Source organism: Cheilinus undulatus, linkage group 6 (assembly GCF_018320785.1).
Source record: "Cheilinus undulatus linkage group 6, ASM1832078v1, whole genome shotgun sequence".
Taxonomy (NCBI): Eukaryota; Metazoa; Chordata; class Actinopteri; order Labriformes; family Labridae; genus Cheilinus; species Cheilinus undulatus.
In genome coordinates, this window is record NC_054870.1 from 41380941 (window position 1) to 41388582 (window position 7642).

The following is a 7642-nucleotide window of genomic DNA, read 5'->3' on the forward strand; positions in this document are numbered from 1 at the left end:
AGAGATGTCCTTTAACAGTCTTTGTACATTTTTCATGTCTTACTTGTCTCTGTCTAATTTACAGTAAAAGACATAAAGCTTTTATTTTCATTAAATAAAGTAGAAAACAATCAGAAAATGCAACACCTTAGTGCCAAAAAGGTGAAAATTGCACGATAGAAATTTAATTGCAGAGCAGATGATTACCTTGCAGGGCTTTTCCTAACTCAAATTGAGGCAGAGGTGGCACCCCTCTGATCATATGCACTCTGACCTTTCTAGGGAGGTTGAGGGCATGCTCCCCTGTGAGAAAAATGTGTACATTTTAAAGCTAATATGAATCTAGTGCACTTGGAGAGCAAAAATTAACAGGCTTAATCTGTGAAAAATGTTTTTCTTTACACAATTTTGTGCTCTTATAGCACTTAAACCAGAGACGCATTGACTCCAATTTGATTAGCCAATTCTATTTTCCAACTGCTTCTTGGTCTGACCTCTTCAAATAGATTTTGGATGGTACCAGCTTTTGTCAAGAATAACTGTTAACATAAAAAAGAAATACCTTTCCTTTCCTTAATTGATGTTCAGTTTAAAGTCAACTTTTCATTGGACAAAACAAATCTGAAGAACTAGTCATGTAGGTCATAACTAGTTTTAATGTGTGACAATAAAGTGACACAAGAAAACTAATTTTAAGAGGTTAAAACTTAGTTACTTTAAAAACAGTAAGGTAAAAGTTAGCCCCGTGTCCTGCTTACAAGCGCAGCAGGAAAAAGGAGAGCCTTTTCAAAATGATATTTCTATTTCCCTTTTTCCATGTTTATCTGCCTCTTGAAAATGTTTACTTCTGTCTCTTTTTTTTCACACTAAAACTTCAGCCCATTGATACTCCTGTTTCCTCCATCAGCTCTGTGTTTAAGTATGAGCCAGTGAAGGAGACAGGAGTGTTAAGGGCTGAAGTTCTTCTGAGGGTTCTGGGTGCCTCAAATGGTGCAAGTAGGTCTAGGAGGTATTTAGGCCAAAGACGGGGTTTATGTGCTCAACCTTCTTGGTATTAGTAACTACTCTGGCTCAAATAGGTTTTAAAAGTGTATCTTGAACACTGGATTTTACAGTATCATTCCCAAAACACTGGTAATAACATTTCTGTTATGATTATAATCTGAAGGAAGTCCTTAGCCTCCTCTTTACCTTGCAAATTGTTTGTGTTCCAGTTTTGGACAACCCAGAACAACACAAACCAGCCTGCATTGTTGTGGAGATTCCAGGTTCGTTGGAAGACAGCATCATTCTTGAAGAGAAGTGTCACAAAAAGCAACTGAGCTGTGGCACTGAGAACTGAAAAGTTGTGTATTTATGTATTTAGCTCATTTACATTTCTACTATACTTAATATTTAAGGATCAATCATAGCAGGGATGGATGACCTGCAGTTTGTAACATTTCTGTACAGTTTTTTTCTTCCTTTTTTTTTGTTTGTTTGTATGCATGTGCACGTGTGGTTGTGTGCGTGTGCGTTTACGGGATGCTTGAAGACATCTGCCTGTGTCCCACACATTTCTCAGGATTCTTTCCCAAGTTTCAACTCTGAGCCAACACGTTGTCCAATGTAGGACATGCTCTGTATTCCAGTAGTGGAGTATTTGTTTGAAGCCACAGAGAATTGGTTGCTTTAGGTTAGACTTAATCATGCAACACACAATGTTTGTGTGGCAGTTTGATCTATATGATTATATGCATCATGAATGTGTATGTCATCGTATAGCAAATATGCACAAACATATTTATTTATTTATTTACCTCTTTTTTTTTTTTTTTTTTTTTTGAAGTGCTAATTTTTTTTTTCATTTTTTTCATAGAAAGTATTTCAGAAATTTAGTAGACAACTGAGATTTTAGCAGTGGAGCTTATTTTCATCTACCTTGGCAAAGAAAGGGAGAGGGCAAGCTCCCCGCTGCAGTGATGTGTGAAGCGTTTGCTGTGAGGACCTGAGCACAGTTTGATTACCGTTTCATGTGTCTCAATGCAAGAAGGTAACCACACCGCCTGTCCATTATTGTGACCTGTCCCCTGTTATCCTTGGTTATTATGTTGATCTTTTTCTAAAACCCAGCAAGATGAGATGAAATTATTTTGGTTTGCATATGTTTTCCTCTGATGACTTGAAATCAGTCCAAGCATTGAAGCATTTAGTTACCTCACTTGTGTATAGTGTAGTGCCAAAACTGCAGTGATTTTTTAGATGTACTGTTTGCCTATTGAATGAGATGAAAATAAATTGTTTGTAACAAAACACTTGTATTAATGTTTTTATTTATACTGCTGTGAAAAAGTATTTGCCCCCTTCCTGATTTCCTTTTTATGCATATTTTTTCACACTTAAATGTTTCAGATCATCAAATAAATTGTAATATAAGACAAAGATAACCCAAGTAAGTACAAAATGTAGTTTTTAAATGGTGATTTAATTTATTAAGGGGAAAAAGCAATCCAAACACACCTGTGTGAAAAGTTATTCCCTCCCCTTTTTAAAACATGAATTAACTGTGATTAACCACATTTTTTGGAAAGCTAAACTCAATTTCACCAGCCACACTCAGGCCTGATTACTGCCAGACCTGTAGACTCAATAAATCCCTTGAATAGAACCTGTCTGAAAAAATGAAGTAGGCTAAAAGATCTTGACAAGCCACACATCATGGCACCATATAAAGAAATTCAAAACAGATGAGAATCGAAGTCACTGACATCTGTCTGGAAAGGGATGCAAAGCCTTTTCTAAGACTTTGGGACTTCATAGTGCGAGCCAGTATCCACAAATGGAGAAAAACTTGGAACAGTTGTGAACCCTTTAGGAGTGGCCAGCCTACAAGAATTATTCAAGAGTGTATCAACGACTCATCCATGTTCACGATTAAAGAATAAGAGGGAGACCTGGCAAAATGACATCCATGGGAGAGTTCCAAGGCCAAAACCACTGCTGACCAAAAAGAACACAAAGGCTCGTCTCATATTTGACTAAAAACATCCTGATGATCCCAAAGACGTTTGTTAAAATATTCTGTAAACTGACAAGACAAAAGTTGACCTTTTTGGAAGGTGTGTTCCCCTTTACACCTGGAGTAAAACTAACACAGTATTTCATTAAAGAACATCATACCAACAGTCAAACATGTTGGTGGTAGTGTGACCTTAACCACTTGCAGTAATTGATGGAACAATGAATTCTGCTCTCTACCAGAAAAATCCTGATGGAGAATGTCCAGATTAGTTTGCAACGTTAAGCTCAAGCACACTTGGGTTATGCAGCTGGACAATGATCCGAAACACACCAGCAAGACCATCTCTGAATGGCTTAAATAAACACAAAATGAAGGTTTTGGTCTGGCCTAGTCAAAGTCTGGACTTAAACAGGCGATTCATGTTGGAAAACCCTCCAATCTGGCTGAACTAAAACAATTCAGCAAAGAAGAATGGGCCAAAATTACTCCACAAGGATGTGAAAGACTTAATGCCAGTTATCACAAACACTCGCTTGCAGTTGTTGCCGCCAAGGATAAAACAAAAGTTTTTTTCTTTTGTTCATCATTTATTTGTTCTTGACTAATAATAGACAGGGGTGTAGCTAGGAATTTTGGGACCCCAGAAAGAATATTACACAGTCCCTCCTTAAATGGTTAGCCAAGCAACAAATGTTGCATCATTTTTACAAATATATATGCATTTAAATTTATTTTTGAAGCATAATTTCCCAATTTAAGAGCAGTATTTTTACTATGGTTAAACTGAATTTGCTTGCATTATTTTGGATTACACCATTTGGACATTTTTAAGGGAGGAGCAGAGGCTCCCCGGTATTCTTTTTACTCAATTTGATACAAATTTTAGTCTGTTGACCGATTCATGTCCTCGCTTTTGATTCAATAATGACTCTAATTACTAAATAAAAATAGATAAAAACACACTTTTTATTGCAGGCTCCTCAAGGGCCCTTCCCTACTGTGGGCCCGGGTATCAGTACCCTTTTTCCCCCCTGTGCTACGCCCCTGATAATGGAACTGGGATATTACCCAACTGTTAGTATATCAAGTTCAAAATGGTTTATAATTCATGCCAGTTTACACTAGCAATGACAAGTCACTTTTCAATTGAGTTAAATCAACTCTGAAATGTTTGACACTGACAAAGCTCAAGTTTTTGCTGTGTATGTGTAAATCTACTTTTGGTAAGCTCAAAGCAAACAAAGCCCCCTGTCCTGAGATCTTTGGCCTTGTCCACACAGAGACAAAAACATTATATTTTTGAAAAGGTTTTCCGTAAACTTGGGATTGTTTCAGGAAACGTACACGTAAGCTCGTAACCTCTGTAAGCGACTGAAAATGCTGTAGTTTATATGCCAAGCCTGTAAGTGGCGCTGTAATGGTGCCATGCAAATGCACCAAAAGAGAGAAGAAGCTTATAGAAACCTGCCACAAACTTTCTCCTGGTTGCCCTACTGGTTGTTCTCCGCAGTGGATCTAAGAACATCTGGTGTATGCTGTTCTCCAAGACCATTTGTTGTTCGTGGTGTTGGTAAAGGAGCATCAGATTTTGCTGTGAAAGCCATAATAAGCTTGGTAGCTTCTGCAGGATTAGCACAACCCTGTAATCTGCCATTGCTGTTTTGGCTTGACCCACGCATGCGGCTTAAGTGGGCTATGCTATGTATGACGCAATCGTTTCAAGAAGATGCGGTTGGCTGTCCACACGGAGATGAAACGGTAAGCTTTTACAGATTTGCCTCCCAAAACCTCCCAAAACGCTGTTTCCGTGTGGATGCAACGCCAATACGACAAAAACTTTTGCATACACACCTGAATTCGGACAGGGCATTTTGTGCCCCCCTTAAGGGGTCCTAGGCCTGAGGTTGGGAACCATTTCAGCACTCTATGAACGCCTCTGCTCCAGTTTTCCAGAACTGTTTGATGGATGAATATAAATCCACTGGGAGCATATCTTGGTAGAATGACGGAACTGCTTCAAATATGAGCAGACAATCATGACTACATGTTGCCTAGAAACAAAGTTGTTGGGCTGCTGTTCCCAAGGACAGCAGTGAAAACCAGGGAAAAATATGTTAAATTCATTATTATTATTATCATTACATTTTTATTTCACATTTCAACGTCTAATTGTTCCTTTCAACCGTTTAATAAATAAGCGCTATCCCTAAAAATGACCTCACCTGTTTCAACAATGCATGAGCCCCATGATTTTTAAGGCGACAGCAGACTTCACTGACATGGGGATTAAAAAACGCAGAGAATCAAACGATCTACTTGATACTCGCCTGCGTAAGAGAACTGTCTTTCAGTTCCCTTGTTCATCCTGTTTTATTGTAATTAGCGGAGAAACTGGAGGTCTTCTACAGACTTGAATGCGGTGCTTATGCTCATGCTCAGAGACGTAGGCAGTGACTTCATACTCATTTTTCAGTGCACGTCCAGCAGTCGTCGCTCCTGTAAAAGAATGGATGTGTCGCTAAGAAAACGAATATTCTATCATTAATTTGAGCTATGGACGCCTTGAAAGCAAAGACAAAGGCGCAGGATCGTGTTTTATCTTCGTAAACGCTTCTGTTTTACATGATTTTTAGGGAAAATGCGTTTTTTTCCACAGCCGCGGTGCGTTCACTTACCATCTCAATGCTTTGAAATGAAGATGGGCTTCATGAAATGATGATGAGGATGCACGATCAAAGATGGTAGGTTTTATTTTCACATCATTGTCTGGATATCCTAGCGTCTAAGCTACATTAACTGAACAGTTATATTTTCCACTGAACGCTGTGTGACTGTGTTTGGAGGTAGAGGTGGTGAGAGAGGCTATAATGGGCTAAATGCAGTGGTGCATTGCTATAGCAGACTGTAGATTGTGTCTAACATATAGAGAAGCATAGCTCTCTTGATTATTATGTAGGGGAGATTGGGGCCCGTCGCAACAAATTTTTGCATTGCACTTAGTAGACTCAGTTTGGACTAAACCAGCCAAATAAATGTCTATCAATAGGCTACTGGAAGACAATAATTATGACACTTCAGTCACACTATCAATTTAGCATGAAGAGGCCTTTTGTTGCAATTGACCTCAACGCTGATGGCACCTGCACCATATTAAAATAAAAGAAACTAGAGCTCTGCGCAGGACTTTTTTCTTAATCCTGCTAGATTTCCGACCATATCTGCCCTCTTCCGTAGCACGTGCCAGCCACTCCTGCCCACACCCAACAGGTGTGTCAAATCCCGCCTGCATCCTGCACAAATAACAGATAATGGGTATGATTAAGGATATATTGAAGTGTTCACTTAAGCATCACCCTGATTAAGTTTCCTAATTGAATGTAGGAAAACCTAAGAAAACAACCACACGTCATGTGTAACACGTCATGTGCCACACATGGATAAAAACGGCAGCTGGGAGTCTCAGACTGATTTAACTCTGGTTATGGCTTAGTGATTGCAATGTCAAAGAAATATTTACTAACCTTATTTACGTATCGGTTTTATGTTTCCTGATCTCTGGAAAGTTTGTGTGTCGTAAAAACTGCTGCATACTTCCATCAGCTCTCACAGACAGTATGCTAATCTTCATGCTATTTATGGCATGCTGTTACTGTCCTCTTGATTAGATGCTTAAAGGTGCAGTGTGTAATATTTAGCCTATTAGCATTTAGCAAAACAAGCTTGGTTAAAATGAAACATAACATTTATAAGTAGATTGATCTAAATTAGTGATGACATCTGATAACACATTTTTTAAATTTATGTTTTAAATTAACTCAGAATAAGCCTTTTATTCATACAAAGGGAGGGTCCCCTCTAAGGACGCTGCCATCTTGGATTTTTGCATTTTGCCTGTTTCTATGGCACCATAGAAGAAACCAAATAACAGTTAAGCATGTATTGATTTTTAAACTTCACTGGTTCCCACAGTTATCACCAGAGAACTGATCATCACACTCCAGAATTGACTGTTAGATGTTGATAGTCCCAATTTTACACACTGCACCTTTAATGCAATAAGACCAATTTGCATGGAAAGTTTTTCCCCCAAAATAACTTCATATGAGCTCTGCGTCTGCATCGGAGCGAATTTGCAGTGATAAGCAAACAACACTAAAAGGAGGGCATTAATGGTGTGCCTTTTGACTTATTTCAGTGTTTAAGTGACATGACCCACCTGCCATGTAATGGAGACAGACCCATATGCAAACATGTTTACGCAGCACTGGTAGCTACAGCTGACAAAACGGCAATCAAACTGTGATTTCTCAGTAAACTATTCTAACAGTAACATGCGACACATCTCTGTTATCTGGTTTAATATGAGAATGGAGGAATGCTGTGAAGAGAGTTTACTTTAATAGGGGATTGTGGAGCAAGTGTATTGTCTCATTAAAATACGTTTCCTTGTGGGCGTGTTTCAACAAAGTCCAGTTGTTTTATGGCTCTGTTACATTCTCTTACAAGCTCGTTAAAGAATGGAAGTACATATTCAACTCTCCCCAAATGAACACTCTGCACAACATTTTGGGATTTTATTTAAAATCTGTACATATTTATGATTTTTTAAAGGCAACAGTTTGGAGCCAGAACACCCAAAAAGTCTTCTGAGAGGTATCAGGA

The 7642-nt window shown here is 38.6% G+C and overlaps 1 protein-coding gene across 2 annotated transcripts in view; it reads left to right on the forward strand.

Annotated features, from left to right (window-relative positions):
• Positions 1-2260, forward strand: part of psme4a (proteasome activator subunit 4a) — a 47167-nt gene extending 44907 nt beyond the window's left edge. For both annotated transcript variants that reach the window (XM_041789135.1, XM_041789136.1), the window contains one exon: positions 1194-2260. The gene's annotated coding sequence lies outside the window, so the exon portion shown is untranslated. The remainder of the gene's footprint in view (positions 1-1193) is intronic.
• The last annotated feature ends 5382 nt before the right edge of the window (positions 2261-7642 follow it).